Consider the following 18,961-nt stretch of genomic DNA (forward strand, 5'->3'; position numbering starts at 1 on the left):
CCGAAAATTTTAAATTTTCAAAAAATGTTGAAGCATTAAGTGCTCGTAGGAGAGGGGTTCGTAGGTGCCTTTCCAACCTGCATTGTACACACTGGGGTTTTCGGTTTACTCCTACATACAAGAAAAATCCCAACAGACTGTCCACGACGGTGCAGAATCCCAACCCAGTTTCCATCGAAGCTATTTCTGCAACTAACCTCTGCCGACCTCCAGCAAAACCTTTCCTTCAGATTTGGCGCGCCACATGCATTTCTTGAAGGACACTGCACAAACAAACAATCGACGAAATTCCTAAGCCATGTGCTATAATGCTATATAGAGCGCTCGCATTAAAATTTTTTTTTCAAAGCAACAAGTAACTCAAGGACAGTAAACTTTGCCCGTATATTACATAATCCTCAACGTGTTCCGCATCCCCCTCGAATTTGAACATGGAGTGCGTGCCACCTTTAGTTATTTCGTGACAGTGGGCATACATTGTTTCGTATACAGCGCCGCAAAAAGGGGACAAAAGGTGCCTCTACGAATTTTTTTCTGAAACGTGTAATTAACCTACAAAACCGAAACTATGCCTGGACCTAAACATCCACATGCACCCAAACACTATGCAGCTACCGTTTAGTTTTTCTAGGACACTAAAAATCGTGCGTTGCAGAGCTTCGGAGCGCATGCATTTTTATATCCCGTTTAAAACCCGTAATCCCGTCAAACACTTGAAACTCTGCCCTCACATTATCCGCAATTCGCTTCTCGAGAATATATAAACTGTGTGCCGCTTTCAGTTTTTTAAACAATGGTCAAGCACGGTGCTTCGTTACTATACGCCTCTATATAACTAGTGCAGAGAACGCACGTTCATTAATTTTTCTCCCAAAAGCGTACTTAGCCAACCAGTTTGAAACTTTCATCGATTACCCTGAACGCGCTATCTATCTCCTCCGATCTTAACCTCAGTTCATCACTGAGGGCGCTGAGGGCCTCAGAGGACTATACTGAGGCTATTAGTCAAATTCTTGATTGATTGATTGATTGATTGATTGATTGCAGGGTTTAACGCGCCGACGCAACGCGGGCGATGAGGCGCGCCATAGTGAAAGGCTCCGGATTAATTTTGACCACCTGTGGATCTTTAACGTGCGCCGAAATCTCGCACACACGGGCGTTTTTGCTTTTCGCCTTAGTCAAATTCTTGGCTGGGGCGTGGCGCCCGCCATAAGACCAGTTGCCGCTGTGCCTTATCACCGTAGCCGGATGTTTCTCCGCGCGGCGCAAGTAGGGCGTTACGGGGAATATTTTGAACATGGCGTGAGCCGTTCCCGTGATTTTTTGGACTTAATATACTTATAAACGACTCCAGTGACGACAAAAAAACTGCGTGAGACAAGGCAGACGATATCACGCATTCATAGCAAACCCCTTTCAAAACGCGCGCGCACTGACGTCACGGGTCCGGCGCTTTGGCGCAGTGATACACTACATGAGGTGGTGCCGTTCTTGAGTTGTAACCGAGTATAGTCACTGAGCGACCACGGCAGGTATATTCAATAGGCGGACAAGTCACTTTAACCAGGGTTTTAAAGCGAAGAGTCATTTGCCTCACTGGTGGAGTTCGATGTCTCGCGAAAACGCACTGCAGGAAAGCCAACTTATACAATGGGTTTCACAAAACGATGATGATGAGGATGATGATAAGCGAAAGCACATCATACGCCCCCCCCCCCCCAAAAAAAAAAAAAAAAAAACACATCCCGTGGTCGGAATCGAACCTGCAGGTTTCTCGAGTTATGAAGTTGACGTCTAGCCAGCTGCTCCATTTTTTTTCTTCTTCACTGCATGGAAAACTGCACTTATTACAGTCTACAAAAGTTATGAGTCATCCAAGAAGATGCACATCACTGCAGATAATAAGCCGTCCGTCAAAACTCCGGCAAGCAGACGCACGCGTCCAACAGATGCAGCCATTCTGGTGGGTCATTTTGCGCCGCATAAATGCTCCGCACCAACGCTCCCAAAAAATGGACTTCGTGGGGCGAGCACGGTCAAAGAAGTTCGGATTTTAGATTTTGACTTTCACTCAGATTACGGAAGAGAAAGCTTCGCGTTTTAAACAACGTTCTCTCAGAAAGGGTTTTTTATTTTTCATGCGAAAGCGTGGTGAACTGGGAAGATTGAAAACCCGGGTTCCTGGCCCTGAAACGACGCACAAAATGGCTGACGAAAGGTACACAAAATGGGCAATGCCTCAAAAAAAAAAAAAAAAAATGGCCAGAGAGGGTTTGGAATCGGCCCTCTATATTTCAGGGGAGCTGCTGTAAACCAAGTTAAGTAATGAAATTGAAATCACAAATCTCGGGTCATCCCCACTAACGCGATACCTGGGGAGCCGGGGGAGGGCATGCCCACATGAGTGTTTTGGGCATGCTAATCACAGAAGTGGCAATTATGGGCCTAACAAAGCACGCTAACACAAAAGTACTGCTTACTTGTTGATGCGAACGCGTGTATGTGCCGACTCAGTTACCACGAGAAGAATAAAAAGACACGAAGGAAATATAATTGGATAATTATGAGCGGACACGCTCGGCAGCTAGTGCAGTCGCAATGAAGCATCATAGTGCTCAGTCAAGTTTCCGCGTATTTTTTCCCCCTCTGTTTGTCCTGTATGGCGCATGCGTATAATGATCAATTAACAGGTATACCACGAGGATATCTACACCAAGTTTCCAGTAATTAGCTCATGTGCATCAGAGAGACAGGTGCACCGAGTAGCCAACTAACTGCGCGCGGAACTTCTTAAATCTTTCCGGAACAGCATGAAGAGAGAGCCCGAGAAAAAAAGGCGGCGTATCTGCTTGCTTGGCTGCAAATGTCGTTGAAAGACGATAGTCTTCTGCCGCCCCTTCCCCGTACCACGCCCTCCTCTCTCCCCCTTCCACTCCAGTAGCTCTCCTCCTCCAGTATTGTTCCTCCCATGGGTTAATGCAATGCCTTCTTTTTCCCAATTCAATTCAATTTCCCGCCATGGCACCGGTGGCGCGCCATCCGGCGCGAGATCGCGCAACTTGCCTCGTTTTATTAACGTGTTGCTGTTCATTTACTACAGTAAAAATCTCGGGCCAACTCCACTAACGTGAAACCTGGGGAGGGGCGAAGCATGCAGTGTATAAGAGCATTCTTGGCGCCTTGCGCTTATACACGGAGGTGAAACTGTCGGTGGGGGTAGAGGTATGCAGCTTTTCTGTAAAAGTCTCGTGTGCTTGAAGCACGAAGTGTTCGAACGCAAGGCGTTGGAAAACGAGTGTCCCGGTGTGTTGTTCTTTTGGTGCGCGTTTTTGCCCACGGAGATGAAACGTTCTAGCGTAACGCGTTGTAAATAGAGTGTCCCGGTGTTTCAGTACTATGACTACGTGAAACGACGACGACGACACTAGACGCCGCAGCCCTAGTCCCTCAGGGGCTTCGCACCTAAAACCAACCAAACATGCATTTATAATGAAAAGAACGTTGTTTCCGTCGGTTCTGTACTCGAAACTTGCCGCAAACGTGTCTGAGGTATACTCGGTGATACATAAAGTGAGCATGTGCGGCCAACGCCAGTGGTTTCAGTAGTTTGGAAAGGTTTTGCCTTTGTATATATTTTTATTGAAAATTACTTTCAACTTCTGGTTGGCCTGTTGAACTCAGTGACAGATGCACAGACCAAACATTTCGCGTTTAGGTGTCTAAAAAAGTTCTCTAGGTCACGTGTTGGTCTAGCTTCGGCAGTTCCTGGAAATGGTAAGAGCAGATAGAACGGCATTAATGTTCCTCGGCCTACAAAGTCTGGAGTGGGATGCGTGTCACGTACACGGGCCCGCGTTAAGGCTAGGCCGTTGCCAGCTACTGATTGGATTCACCCCACGAACCAGAAGACACCCTCCCATTAGCAGATGCTGAGAGATTTCAAATCGCATTTACGACTGCGAAGCAGCAGTAATTCGAATTTTGCCGCCATTCTTCCCGTCGGTTGTCGTCGGGACATCGTCTGCAATGGCGTCAGTGCTGCACAGTGAAGGCGCGTCACAACAAATCCTCGAGACACTAAAACAAGCAAATAAGTAGCCTTCACTTTCGTTCTTTCTTTTATCACCAAATATACATGTAGTACCCGGCGACGCCCGTATGTGTTAATGTATCAACACGTCTCACATACGTTGAGTAATCCGTAAAACCGCACAATTTGGCTCCAAATCCCTGTTCGATTTATTAGACGTTGTTTGGATAGATTCTTAAAACTACTTAGGGGACATTGGTAAGCGTTACATAAACTATAAAAAATGACCAAGTTTAAGGTCTGAACAGACCTGCGTGATAATGAATTATTTCCGAAACAAACATTTTAGCCTTTATTTTTTCACGTCCTCGGGTGCGTATAATAAAAAGAAATGGAGCTTTGTTGAACTGCTACACCATGACAGAAATGTACTCCCGAAACTCCCGAAACGGTCGCTTCAGGAGCCGAGACGGGGCGAAGCTGGGTCCAGTATGGAGAAGGCCCAGTACCTTCACCAAAATATGTTACGTGGAGGCAGGACAGGTGGGTCGGGCCATGGTTGATGAAGAGCAATCTATTAACAGTATTTACATGGAGGCCATGCCAGACCCCGCGCTGGCTGCCTGTTCACAGCCTCTTCGCCGTCGGGGCTCGAACCGAATTAAGGGTCATGTCTCACTGCTCGCTTCTTCGTCGTCTCGTGACAATATAAACTGTGGTGGTTGGGAAAACGTTTATAATTTATTGAAATGAAGGTGGTAGGGAAGGGGAATGAGCGGTGATGGGTCATCGTAGTTATAGCAGGCCGCATGCTCTCGCAGCCGTCCTGACCCACGAGATCAGGAACTCCTAGTCTTCAAGCCGGTTGCAGCGAAGTGTGCTCTCCCCCTGCTCAAGGGAGGATGGATAAGGAGACGGGTAGATGGGACAAAGCAATACGATGTGGGCCGTGGCGTTAGGGGTATCGGGGAAGCGAGGACAGTCGTAGAGGTAGGTAGGCGGTGGGTGAGATTCAGTCAAGTGGGGGTTATGGTAGTAGGTGTGGATTTCCAGTTCGCGCCAAGTGCTTGCACCCGCCGTGGAAAGGGAGGGGGTGGAGTTCAGGCAGCACGACCGACTCTGGCTGTTTGATGCCCGAAACTTTAATTTTTGCTTAAAAATGGGAAAACATTTTTATGACCTGAAAGGACCTCCGACATCACAATAATGAAGTCAGAAAAAAATTTGGTGCATGAGAGAGAGAGAGAAAAAGTAAAGGAAAGGCAGGAATGTTAACCAGGCTACGGCCTAGTATGCTATCCTGCACGGGGGAAAGGGGAACAATGAGGAAAAAGAGGAAAACAGAAAAAGAAGGGGAAAGGTACGGACAGAGCGTGGAGTGGTGTGGCCAGCAATAGGACACTATAGACATTGTCTAAAGTTCAGACAGTTCGTAGAGAGTAGTCTTGCGCTACAGTCTCTTGTGCAATTCCGTCGTTTTGAGGAAACACAGGAGCGCTTTTGTCGCCTTGTCCGCCGACGACGGAGAAGGCCAGTGGCCCAGGATTGTCTCCTCAGAGAACGGGCGCCGAGAGTCTAACTTTCGTAGAGTCGCAGAGAGCTGGCGGCGTTCGGTTGAAAACCGTGGACAATTGCAGAGTACATGCCGTATGGTCTCTGGTGTTCCACAGACTTCGCACGCCTCACTGGCTGCCATTCCAATCAAATAGGAGGACGGACACAATGATTCACTGGTAACTGGGAAACACTGGGCACTAACTGCCCATGTGTCAGTTGAACAAGAAAGCTACTTTGATCAGCACGATTTATGGTTCAAGTGAAGACAATAACGCAAAGTCTGTATTTCTATCATTTGTAGTAACAACGAAACTGCACAATTTCGCTTAATTTGGGCTCCCGGGGTCGATGTGAGTAGACACGCATAACCAAGACTTTTTTTAGCATACGGTTCTGTCCTCTCGTTTTTAGTTTTTGAAGATACGGGAAACTTTCTCAACAGATGGTGTTAAACGTGGGAAAAACCGAAAAGTGCGAGAGAAAATAAGTATTGCTTGTGTTGTTGCTCCTGAACAACATTGAACATCAAAGGGCTACGTGATGTTACCTAGTTCCGGGGATAAACGATAGGGCAATCGAAAAAGGAGGAAATTGGTAGCGGAAACGCACGTTCAGTCTTTTTTTCGGGCATCGAAGACGTTCGTGTAAACACGTATCGTTGAGAAAACGTGGAAGAGATTTGGTGGCCTTGTGTGAACTTGATGGTGAAGACCGATGATGGTAGAGACCGAGAGCGGGAGTAAGATGGTGCGTTCGCTGTCGAAACCTGTCCGGGCAGCTTCATCAGTCAGAACGTACGTTCCGGATGACTTTTCAGTGACTTGGTAGCCACTAGAATGCACTGTCATGACCATTTGTCGCGGCCTGGTGAAATGTTTATTGTACCTCCGTCCTTACAGCTGGTGGAGAGGACCGTAGCGCAGGGCTGCTCACGCACTTTGTAGCGTGCCTTTACAGTCCCCCCCCAAAAGCACCATTAATACGTTCAAAGGCCCCACGAATCGATGCAAGTTCGGTAGCCGTCGAGCCCACCGTATGGGCAACACGACCTTCGCATGGTGTTTACATGTGCTGGTACGACAACCGCACCTGCCGCGGTAGATGACATCTGCCGGAGTTTATGAATTGGCGATCTCCTTCGTGCACTTTGTGCGGGATGTGTGTTCAGAAGGCCGCACAGTTCGCATTTGCGAGTCGCAGCACGTGGGAACACGTAGCCGCGATGTCTAATGACTAGGCGTAATTTGCAGAAGAAAGCTTTCGGGTGGTGTGGCCCCCATCTGTACACGCCTGTACACGACTTAGCAGTAAAAAAAAAAAATAATCTTTTGTCCACTTGTGTGCTTTCAAAGCTGGTTAGGGCTGTCCGGGACTTGCCGGTCATTTTGGCGCAAAGAATGGTGGCTCCTTCCGCGAGTTCGTTAAATGGCGTGCCTGCGACTACGCCGTCGAATCCTATAGGGTGGGCGTGAGTGTACAGTAACTGCATATCACCCTCGGCGAAGTAAAGGACTTTCAAATGCTCCTATGTTTAATTTTGCTAGTGTTAATATCGAAGGTCATGATTAAACTGTAAAATGATTTACACCGTAAATCACTGTCTATAACTAAAACCCTTAGCCAAAATTAAACACCCTTTAGGGTGTTTTGTCGTTATTATACTTTCACACTAGCAAAAACACAAGAATACACCCTTTCAAATGGAGTTTTGCTTTGTTTTTTGAAAGGGTGTAAGGGTGTTAGTTACAAGCAAAAGGGGTGTAAATTACCGCCAGGATTTTGAGCGGTTGAACTTTGACCCATCGGGGCGCCGATATCTAGTTCCATGAGATGCGCTACCGAGTGACTGCAAGCTCGCGTGGTCGGATTTGGCCCAATATGTAGGCGAATCCCTATATGCGAAGCACTGGCAGAACTTCAGCATGGTCACATGATCTGAAACGTTTTTTTCTCTTTTTTGTTGTTTTTTTTTCTCTTTTTTTTGAGTGTGTCATTGTCGTCTGTTGTTTGCGCTGGTTTTTCTTTGCATTTTTCTTTCCTTGTTACCATTATGCTGTGCCTGTGATTCTTTGTGTTTATTTTCCTGTATCACAACCCCCTACAACAATGCCTTTTGGCGAATTTAGGTATGTTAATAAATAAATAAAAATAAATAAAAATATCATGCCATCTTGGTATCTATAGGCCACAAGGTAATGGTAGTGGTAGTTGGTTTAAGTTATACTCTTTTGCCTGAACTCCATCTGTCCACCCAACTTAGCAGAGAGCATACTGAGGCGACTGAGGTTCATGTTCGGCGTGTCGGCCGATGGCTCGAATTCTTTGCGAGGTATTTGGTTTAGGCGTATACGTTGGCGGTTAAGCTAAGTACGAGTACGGTAGTTTTTGCGGGGGGAGATTGGTCGCCATTCAGCCGTTCAGCCCGGATTTTATACCTCGGTATCTGTCGCAGTAAATGGAGTATATGTGAAGGAGGAACATTCACCCACTGGACTTGTTGAATACTTTTCAGAGAACCTGCTTCTTCTTTTTTTTGGAGGCTGCAGGCAATCGAATTTCGCTTCGCGTCACCCAAGAGTTGCACAGAAGCGGCGGAAACCCTAGGTTAGGCCTAACCCCGTGAGAAGCAGTTCTACACCAGCGGCGGTGCGCGAAAGCGGTCCAGGAACCACAGGAAAGCGCGACCGTTGAGGCGCATCAAATGCGGCAGCCGTTTTCCTCTATTAAAATCTTTCTCAGAGCTTTAGGTATCATGACTATACTCCCTCTGCATTTTGCGCAACAGCAGAGCCGACCTACACCACATGATATGGTCCTGCCATGAGCTCCAAAAAACTACGACCGGCTCTAATAGCTAATCCGGTGTAAATACGCTTAGAAGATGCAAAATTAAGACTGCAGAACAATGGAAGACTGTTCTGGTCAGCTCCACGCCGGAGGAACAACTGACAGCGGTCCAGATAGCCGAAGCCGCCGCGAGGATCCAAGGAATCCTGGCTGACGGATGAAGGAGGGAGACCGTCCAAGTCGTCTACCCTTCAGAACCCATCTCGCGCATCAAATAAAGTCATCTCTCTCTCTCTCTCTCAGAGCTTGAGGTGGTTGTGTAACAACAAAAACAAAACAAGAACGCCATGAAGAGTAACCGGCGCGAAAACAAGAACACTTTATTATGAACTACGCTAAACACAATCGTGAGCGGACGAAATTTTTTTTGTGTCCTTCGTGAGCGATAGAAGTACCACACGCTGCAACCGAGGACATTATTTTTCCAAGGTCCACTGTATTGTACGACGACACGTGCCTCATCTCCTGCTGGAGTTCTTGTGGCGCACGCAACTATATGAGCGGTCAATTTTCATGTCTTCGATATGATACGGTGCATGACGCTTAGGTAGAGAAATCGCCAGCAGTCTCATTCTAGGCTGAGTCCGTCTTAGAAAACCATATTTCGCCTATTTTACTATCAAGTTGCTTTCTTATCATATTCCATTTTCTAGACTGGCCCTCACGCAGACGGAAGCCACGGTGGTCGTAACAGACTCCCAGGAAGCGTGCAGGAGCTTCAGGTCGGGTTGGGTGGCACCAGCAACGCACCGCATCCTCTCAACCAAATTGCCTGACAGAAAAGTAAGGATTGTATGGACGCATGCACATGCTTCAATGGAGGGCAACGAATTTGCCCACCAAAAGGCCCGAGAACTTGCCGACCAGGCCTCGGAGGATGTGGAGAAACCTGTACCTCTTCTAACGTACCACGAAATAACACAAAATTACAAGCTTAATCGACGGACTTTCCCGCTACCTCACCCAAACCTCACGAAATCTCAAGAAACAACACTTAGACTCCTACAAACCAACACCTTCCCGCATCCAATTAGGCTTCACCGGATATCCCCCACCCAGTATCCAGCAGAATGCAAATACTGCCAAGAACCTGGTACACTACGACATATCATCCTAGAGTGTCGAAAAAACATGCACCCACCACCCCTTCCCCGCATTTCAAATCCCCCAGAGCAGTGGGAGAGCTGCTGTCCAGCCCCTGCCTCTCGGACCAGCTCCTGCTCATCGAGAGGGCAGCCGCTGCTAAGACAGCTCATGGATTCCTGTGAAGAGGGAGCCACTCCTACAAGAGCACCGTAAATGCTCTCACAATAAACGTTTTCTCTCTCTCTTTCCGCTTGTGATTTTTCACAATTTACTCGTGTAGGTATACTGGTGACAATGCTCGCTAAGAGCTACGGGGTTCTTTATTAATAAGGAGTTCCCGGACAAACTGCGTTTAGCACCCTCGTAACTGCCTTTAAGGTGGCCGTTGTTTTTATAATGCGTATATATCACACCAAACCGAAGTACCATACGTATACGTGTGTTACTTTGCAGTTGTTTCTACGAATCTTGGCTTTAAGAGCCTGGTGAGGATATCAGGCCGTCACATTGGGGCCGGGTGGTGCCCAGAGTATATGGGCGCCGTCGAGTTTCTGGCGAGAACTTAATTCAGGCGGTAGCCTAATTATACGTCTGGTCGTTCAGGAGACTTCAAAATTCTCGAGCGAAAACCAGTCGTCAACAATCACTGCATGGAAATATTCCGGACACCTCTAGTGGGTACAGGCTAGAGGAGGCTAGGCACGAAGGGGCATTAGTGGATGACAAAGCATACTAAAGGAGCCATGAAGACAAAATACAAGTTGGGCTTATTAGAAAGACTGCTTAGTCCCGATAACAATGATACCAATATCATCGCAATCTTCGAACAAATAACGGATATATTAAAGAAAACGTGTGAAGCAGTCGCGACCCCCTAGCCGATTTCCCGCAACTTTTCTATGACGTCACGGAACCTTGTTTGTGCGATTGGCGGCCGCCTAACTTACCTGTCGCGACGACACATGACTGGACGTCTGTAATGGGGCCTCTAGTTCCATTTGGCCGCATCACTTGAATGCTAACGTACAGTTAACGCACTAAAAATTATGTTTTACTGCTGGCCCATATGACGTCGCTCTTGCTCATAACACGCCACTATAGCGCAAAATTTGAAAGTTTTTAAATACTTCTTGCTTTTTTTTTCGTTTAAAAACATCTTTTGTGGCTGTAGTAGAGCTGAGTGAGATACTGAATCCTAGTTCTTTCAAATTAAACGATGTTGTATTTTCTCTTCGTGGCTCCTTTAAGAGTTATTTAACTGCATTAAAAGGAATCAATGTTCAGTAACCGCGAAAGTTAATTACGATGACTTACACTGAATTACAAAGGAAGAGAAAGCAGAATAAGATAAATCAAAGTGAATTACCTGTCAGTGAATTAAGAGGAATAAAAGTGAATCAAAATGAATGACTGAGTTAAAAAAATCAGCGCCAAAGTTATTTAACATGAATGACTCGGAGATAGTAAGGGGGTGACTAAGCGAAATAGGGGATTGTTTAGCTAATTAAGCGAGCTAATGAGTGTGGATATTGAAATGACCAATTAATGTGGCTATGTAAGCTGAATAAAGTTGAAAAATGTGCATAACAAAGCGAATTTGTATGGCTGACAATGTGACCGTTGCCGGTAAAATAGTAACGCCGAATGAAGAAAGTTAACTCGAAGTTGTATCACGTGTCTGTCTTTAACGCACCGCCACCCAGTCTTTCGTCTTCAAGTAGTCTTAGAGGTAAAATAAGAGCCTGTTAATACTCTTTTGTTCCTGCTTTTCGGGGTTTTAAGTGATACGTCCTATATATGCGTTGATTCTTGTCCGTACTTACGTGTGATTGTTCCTTCAGCATACGTCGCTTCCTTCTTCTGTTCTGCGTTGCTACAGTCCTTCATGCTGGTGCCTTGAAGCTACTATAAAAAAAGCCACAACATCCCGCTCATTTTCACCGTTTTATTACATAGCAAAACAAAATGGTCAGCCACCCACATCGTATCGCATATATTATATGTATAGGTATATATCTCTAGATTAGCGCGTAACATTGTTTTTTCACACAATATACTATATGTATACTCACACGCGGTCTCCGAGGACAGTCGCATACAACAACGCCGTCAGGGTGGGGGGTGTGTTTACAAACGCTGCCTCATTGACAGCGGCACACACGAAATCAACACATGCACTGCAGCGTTCGAGAGCGAGCAATTGGCGTATTCGTCGTGCCTGGTGTCTGACGGGTAATCAACAAGCTCTAACACATAGGTATGGCTAGTATTTTGGCGGGAAATTTGAACGGCATCTAACGCAGTATCCACCCTACAAAAATCGCTTTGAGTTTTAGTCAAGCTGAAGTCAACAGAAAGCTTGTTTAAATATTGAACGAGATTCAGCGGTTATGTTTAGCGCTTGTAAGAAGAATTCAATCTTTCGGTTCAGTACTTTTTGCCCCCAAAACAGGTGAGGGTTTACGAATATTGTTGAAAGAAACAAAAAAAGTGATCGCAGCGTTCGAAGTATATTTGCCGCTGCCCAGACAAAGCTCAAGAATACGTTTGCCTGTATGAAACAGAATTTGACGACAAATAACGCCTTAGGCTGTAAAGGCGACGTGTTATTTGGAGACTTTTAGTAACATTTCCGGGTTAGGGCCTCTAGCGCTTTCACAACGGTATGACTTTGAGAGGCATCACTGAACCCAAATGCATTTCAGATAACGCATTTCAGCTTTGGCGAGGAAGACAGTTTTAGCAATATCTGCAGCTCATTTAGGTGTAATCAGATTTGAACGTATCAGAAACATAAAACAAAACGGTGCGGACAGCCAATGCAAACTAACGTGCTGCCCATTTCCGGACTTCAAATATTCTTGGGATTGTTAGTCCCAGAGTGCTATTTAGCGATTATTTGGGGGCGAAAGTCGGTCGTATACAGTTACAGTCTCTGCCATCGTGTGACAGCATTCCTTGAAGTGTCCGCCAACGCACTAGCCCTCTGTACACGCCTAGCGAACTCTACCATATTTACGGACACGGCCACAGTCGAGAGTCGTAGAAGGCCCACGCTGTGACTACTGTACCTTTCGGAATATTTTGCACGGAGAACTTCAAGTTTCATTTTCTGCACAGCTTGCAGTGGACGTGCGCATACGGGTAATAAAGCACAGAAAAAAACGCACGCCCGGGGATATCTGACATGCTTTGGCCACCACATGATGCACAACTCCTTGTTAAGGCGAAGGCTGCGGTAAGTTTTAGGAAGTCCCTTTTTATAACCGGCGTGGTTCATATCGGTCACATGCTGAATACACAAAATGATGAAATCCTACCATGAAAACACACACAGGGAGAAAACAATTGAAGTACTTTGTAGAAACCGCTAACTTCAGCCTCTTTTTTTTTCTCAGTCTGGCAACACTGGTTGCGGCCCCGCTTCCCCCCTTTTCCTCAACAAACGGCAGTCCTGTCGCAATAAAATCAGTTCTTGGTTCTCACTGGTTCTCATTCGGAACTGGTGTCGGTCTCTCTGGCATCAACAAAAGTGTCATTATAAACATCTCCCTCAGAACGGCAACCCTGAAATCTGGATCTGTCACGAAGGTGACAACCGTTACTCAAAGCGCGCCCACAGGCCCCGCTGTCTACCCGCTAGGCTTATTTACACAACGGTAGACTGGCTGCCAGAGCGCATCGCGTTATCGTACGAAAGGCGCCTATTATTATATAAGGACACTCACACGGCTACATGACGTTGAGTGGGCCCGTCAACGTACGGCGTAGAGCTAAGCCCCATTTAGCACACGCCGCGTTGGCAAGGCCTATATATGTGTGTAGATATATGTGTATAGCTTAGAAGGGCGCTAATACGCGAGTCTATCAAAGGATATGTGTACAAAGTTCCCGCGACGGACACTCCGCATTATGAGATACACGCTGTTCTACACTACGCTATGTGCAGAAGAAGAAAGAACATACACTTGCACGCCACGAGCTGCCTGTGAAGTTGCGCTTGTCGTCCAGACAATATATAGATTGAACGAAACAAATTAAACTTGAAAGCCAGAATATCATCTAAGGAATTTTAGAGCTTGTGTTGGTAAGATTTGGATGCTGTTACTGCATTGTTTTGAAACAAAGACAGGCCACTGTACTTATTTCTTGAGTGAATGACCTCAATCCGCCAAAATCCTTCTTCCTTAATATTGGCGTTCGCCTCTACATCTGACGATATGACGGGCAAGAGAAAACAAAAAGTTACGGACGTCGAAATAATATCGGCGTTATTTAACGACAACAGCTTGGACGCGGTGACAGTTGCGCAACTTTGCACGCTCGACGCGCGTACGTCTCGCTTGCTGTACTGCATAGTATACCCACGGAATTGCACGGCACACGGAGTATGAAGATACAAGCCCTAGATGGGACAAGTGGCGCGTATATAGATACGTATATAGAGAGCGAAAACGCGGTATCCTTGTCGCATACAACACGTTCCGGGTAACCAGCCTGCTCGGTTTCGGGTTGACGGGACCAGCGGGGAAGACCACAGGGCCTGTAGTGTGTCTTATTGGTCACGTGATGTCGCTTTTCACTGTTAAATTCCATTTATTTCGCTTCAGTTCTGAGTACCTGTCTACACACGGTTTCCTCCACAAATTGCAGAAAGCTTAGGGTCTTTTCCCGCTGTTGCCTCCCTCCGACTTTTAAGAACCATTTGCCACCTGCTTTCTAACATCAAGATAATCAAGACTAACATCAAGATAATCGCTCTTGAAGACTATTTTCCCCATATGAACCACCAAGTAGGAAAAAAAGGAAAACACCCGAAAACTTCAAAACCACCAAGAAAAAAATAAAACCTGACGAATCCTATTGAATAAAGTAGAGGGATCATATACGGTCAAATTTGCGGCTTTCTGGAGCGATTTCATCAGGTATTTCATAAACCAGAACAGTTTCTTCCCCCGGCAAGGAAACATTTCAGGCGGTAAATTATTTCTTCCGATGTGCTGCAGCACCGGCCGAGCTCCAGGCGGTTCATAGCCCGCAGTTGAACGAGCAGGGCTAACGAGCAAACGGGGATTAAAGAAAAGTGACACGGGGAATTCCTACTTCCCTGTTGGCTTCGCTCACTTCCGTCCCGGTTTCCCCATACTGTTCCCGCAGCTATGGCGTTTCTGTTTGCGAAGCAGACGACGCTGCCACGTAACTCCTGACATCAGGGACGTGCCCGCAGCCCTGGGGTACGAGCCAACGAATCTCCAATAAGACATGCTTTAGGCCTAGTTGATTCGTGTTCCTAATAAACGAAAAGCAGCACGATGGGTAAACGATGCCGAAATTTCGGTGTATTTGTTCCCGTAGGTCTTTCGGTGTCTATGCGTTCTTCATCGAGCTGCACCTTTCGCTTGAAAAGTATCGTCTGCGTCCAGCGTAGCCATCCGTGTTCCCTCACATCAGACACAAAGCCGGGAGGACGGTCGAGTGCCTGCCCCGGAGAAACGGCCGTTTCCCGGCTTCCGCGTCGTCATCACAGGATTGCCACCGATGGCTTTTGGACGAGCCGAGTTTTCTGCTTCGTTTTGTGGGTAGTTTCTCTGAAAAAAAATTGTTTTCACGTTTCTTTTTCGCATGCTCTTCCCCAAGAAACTTGCAAGGCAATGCCTCTCCTGTGCCCAGAAAGCAACTTTTCGCTTCACTTCGCCGTGTACGGCGGATCAAAGAGCAAAAAAAAAAAAAAAAAAAGGGCGCCAGATTAGGAGTTTTGTGCACCGATGTAAATTATTCGTTGTGAACGGCGGCGGTGTGAACAGCGGCAATATCTTGAGTTGTTAGGAATTCGAGGGTTTTGCATGTGTACATATGTTTTCCCTGCATAACCATTTTAGGAGAGCGATTTGTCAGAAATGCGGTAGGCGCCAGCGGTAAGAGAATGCTCGAACTCTGGTTCAGTCGCAGTACTCAAGATTAACTCCGTCAGAACGGCTCATCCCAGCGCCCCCCGTCCCCAAAGTAACCTTTGCTCGATTGCTCGTTTTGTTGTTTTCGCCAGATTTCCTAAAGCATTGTGCTACTTGTCCCACCAAAATATTTTTCGAATAAATGGTACTGAACTGGCACTCATCTCCGTACAAGCGCGGGAGAGAAGGAGAGATTGGCACATAATTTTTCGGAAGCGGCATCCTGGTACCAATCTATGTTGTCGTTTGATGATCGCCGAGTGCAGAGAGAGAAAAAATAAAAACTGGCAGTCGGACACTGGAAATAGATATACTGAGCAGGCGGGATTCTCAAAAATTAGGCCAGAATACTTAACCGCGAGCGGTACTGAAAATTCGAAGAATCCCACAAAAAGACTATAGGAATGTCATGCTATGTATTTTATAACCAGAATACGTGGATTCTGCAAAATGAACTTGACTGGTCTACTTCAGCACAAAAAAAAAACAATAAAAGAACAGCACGTTCGAAAAGACGAAGGAAATATATTTCGGACAGAGTTTTTGGGTAAGAAAAAGCGATGAAACAGCACAATCCAATCAAGCTTAGTCCTGTTCAGTTCAGCTCGATTACGTCGCAGAGTATGCAAAAATGATTTGATAAACAATAAAAAGAAATATTCCAAAACTAATGTTCCCACCGCTAAAAGGTTATCAACAGGGAGCTGTTATCATAAATGGAAGTTATGAAGTAGCACTTGACCCCTTCAGACACCAGGCATGAAGACAGTGTGCAAAACAGCACTGATGCACAGTGACACGTAATTTTGGCGCGCAAGCTTGTCTGCAGACAAAGATCTGTGTAAGGAGTGTGGTGCAGACAACGACCACAAAAAACATCTCCATCCCTACATTATTCATACACATCAAGAAAACAAGGACCAACGGTAACAAACGTATGCAGGCTGTGGTTCCTGGGCCCTACGCAAACCAGTTTAGTGGGAAAGTGATGGGTAAAAAGAACGAACAGGCCAACTAAGTGCAAGACGCGAAGCTTATACTTTCCTGTCAAATGATAAATTGATTAGTATCAGGACTGTCGAGGCCATGATAACACCGATCCGGTATTCCTGCAAAGGTGATTTTTAGATTAAATTCGCAGGTGACGCCGATTTCATCGTAATTTAAATCATCAGCGCAAAGGGCATACTAGAGGGGTGTGGTGAGTCGCATTTCTCAATTTAATGCGCCGAATTACACATCCAGGGAAGTACGCTTTCGAAGGGCCCGACAGGAATTTATGGACTTGTATTGGCTTGGCTTCGAGAGCGCTACTTTTTCGCTGCATTCAAGCGATAAGAAATCTTTACAAAACCACGAATACGATGTGAAACATTCATCAAGATATATATGCCATGATTTTACTTTTCGAAGAAGACAGAAAAAGAACGTATACAGGACAAGTAGCAGTCATATGGAAACCAGGAGTAACAGGGTCTATGGACAAACTGCTATACACTTACTGTACTCAGCTAAATGAAGAACAAAGACATAGCCTCTAAACAAATTTAAAAAAAAGCTTCAATTTTAAAATGTCTTTTTGTACATTTGGCTGAAATAACTCAACGGTTATGTTGAAGTAGGTGCACTTTCTAATTGTTTAAAATGCGCACCCAAAACCATGCAAAAGCTGCCTTTGCTAATGTTTGTCAAAACATTCATTCTTTTCTTTGCGTCTATTTTTTATCAAGCGGCATGGACATAATAAGACATTGGGTACATTAACCAAACTGTTATTCACAGTGTTTAAAGCGGCATGCCCGGATAAGGAGGATATTGACTAATACAAAGCTTTCGCTGATCGCAGAACCGGTACCTGTGCCATACACAGTAGCCGTCATGTGCAACAAGCACCCGGTAACCAATCGGTGCCACTGCGCATGCTACATGTTCGAAGCTGGTTGCGCCGGCAGCTTGTACTAGGAGCCGTACAGGGTCGGTTTTTTGGTATTCTCGTCAGGAGTAGAGTGCATGAGTTATATAACTGAATCTCAAAAAAAAAATACAGTGAGGACGGTGGTTTGTTAGACTGAATTCCAACCAAGATAACAAAAAGTGGCCCTGACAGGACATTTTTTGCGCCATCGAAAGCCCCTGCTAGCCAATACATCGACTAAACGGACGTATCTTGCAATACGAGCAAAAGAAAAAAAAAAAAAAGAGCAAGAGCAGTATATCGTTGAACACCCCGTGTAATACTGAAAATCCTAAGCTAGCCCATTTCTGTTGTATTTTTTCTCGCTCTCATGCCGAACTGTTCGATACTTAGCAACGAAACGCTCAAGCGCACACAACAACGGCAACGATTTCTGCTCAGTGAGCTATATAGAACTAAAAAGCAGCCAGCTCATTGAGTTCTTTTGAAGCACAGCAATCAAGGCAAGAGACAAAATTAAGTTGTTTCTTACAAGGATCAACAAGTCAGTTGACACAGCATAATGGCACAAAACTATTCGCGCGCCCTTCACAAAGTTCAGATTGAGCCCACCACCAGAAAGTACAAAAACAAGCAGGTCGTCAACACATAGCGAAGCAGCAAATACGTCAAACGAAGGGAAAATGTGTTTGTGTTCTCAATGTCAAACAATGCCACTAAACGGTCTGACATCTCGCGCTGGCGTCGACCAAGTAAGAAAAGAATACAGCAGGCAGAAAGGAATACAAAATTGGCGAACGCATCTTGTCAGAACCTGTGGCAACGCACAACGAAGATGACAGCAATGACTGAGGTGACTCTGGCGCAGCCTTCTTCGTTAGGCCTTCTTGAGCGTTAAACGTTCGCTTAAAAGCCAATGACCGAGCCACTATACAGTAGCTCATCGTAATACGCACGATCTCGTGAGCATAGTAGCACGACAAATTCACACACAGTACATGAAAGGCTTTGCCAGAACAACCTGGCACAAACACATGCGCACGTTCAACAATTACCACTCCAGTGTGTTTCCAGAGGTAAGCTGGGGTGCAGACCACAAGGAGAAATCTTCCACATAGCCTGCACTACATCCCTAAGTTCACAGCTCTTCTGTGCCCGGGCAGCGAACGTGCAAAAAACTGACACTTGTCCACACCTTCACGGAACTTGCACTTTCTTTACACCCAGTGCAGAAAATCTGCGAACTCGGTGCGCACTTGCCTGAAAGTAGAACAGCGATGTGTAGGTGCCGCGAACTGCGCTGGCAGAAGGACGAAACACCTGGTGAACATTGCCTTAAATAGCTGCGCCAATACAGCTACATCCAAGAGGCCAAACACTAGACATATCCCCGGTATTTATCTGAAATATAGGTACGCTGTAATGGCAGTATCTTAACGCATGCCGCTTCCGTCGATGAAAAACACAAAGCTTAGAAAGCGATGCGTCTGTTTTAGAGAGGGTACGCATGGTTTTGCAGTTAACCATACGGTATTTCATGCGCTTAAATAATCAAAACCGTTCGCATGCCAT

The sequence above is a fragment of the Haemaphysalis longicornis genome, unplaced genomic scaffold, assembly GCF_048455015.1.
Source record: "Haemaphysalis longicornis isolate Haplotype H1 unplaced genomic scaffold, Haemaphysalis longicornis Haplotype H1 scaffold_8, whole genome shotgun sequence".
NCBI lineage: Eukaryota > Metazoa > Arthropoda > Arachnida > Ixodida > Ixodidae > Haemaphysalis > Haemaphysalis longicornis.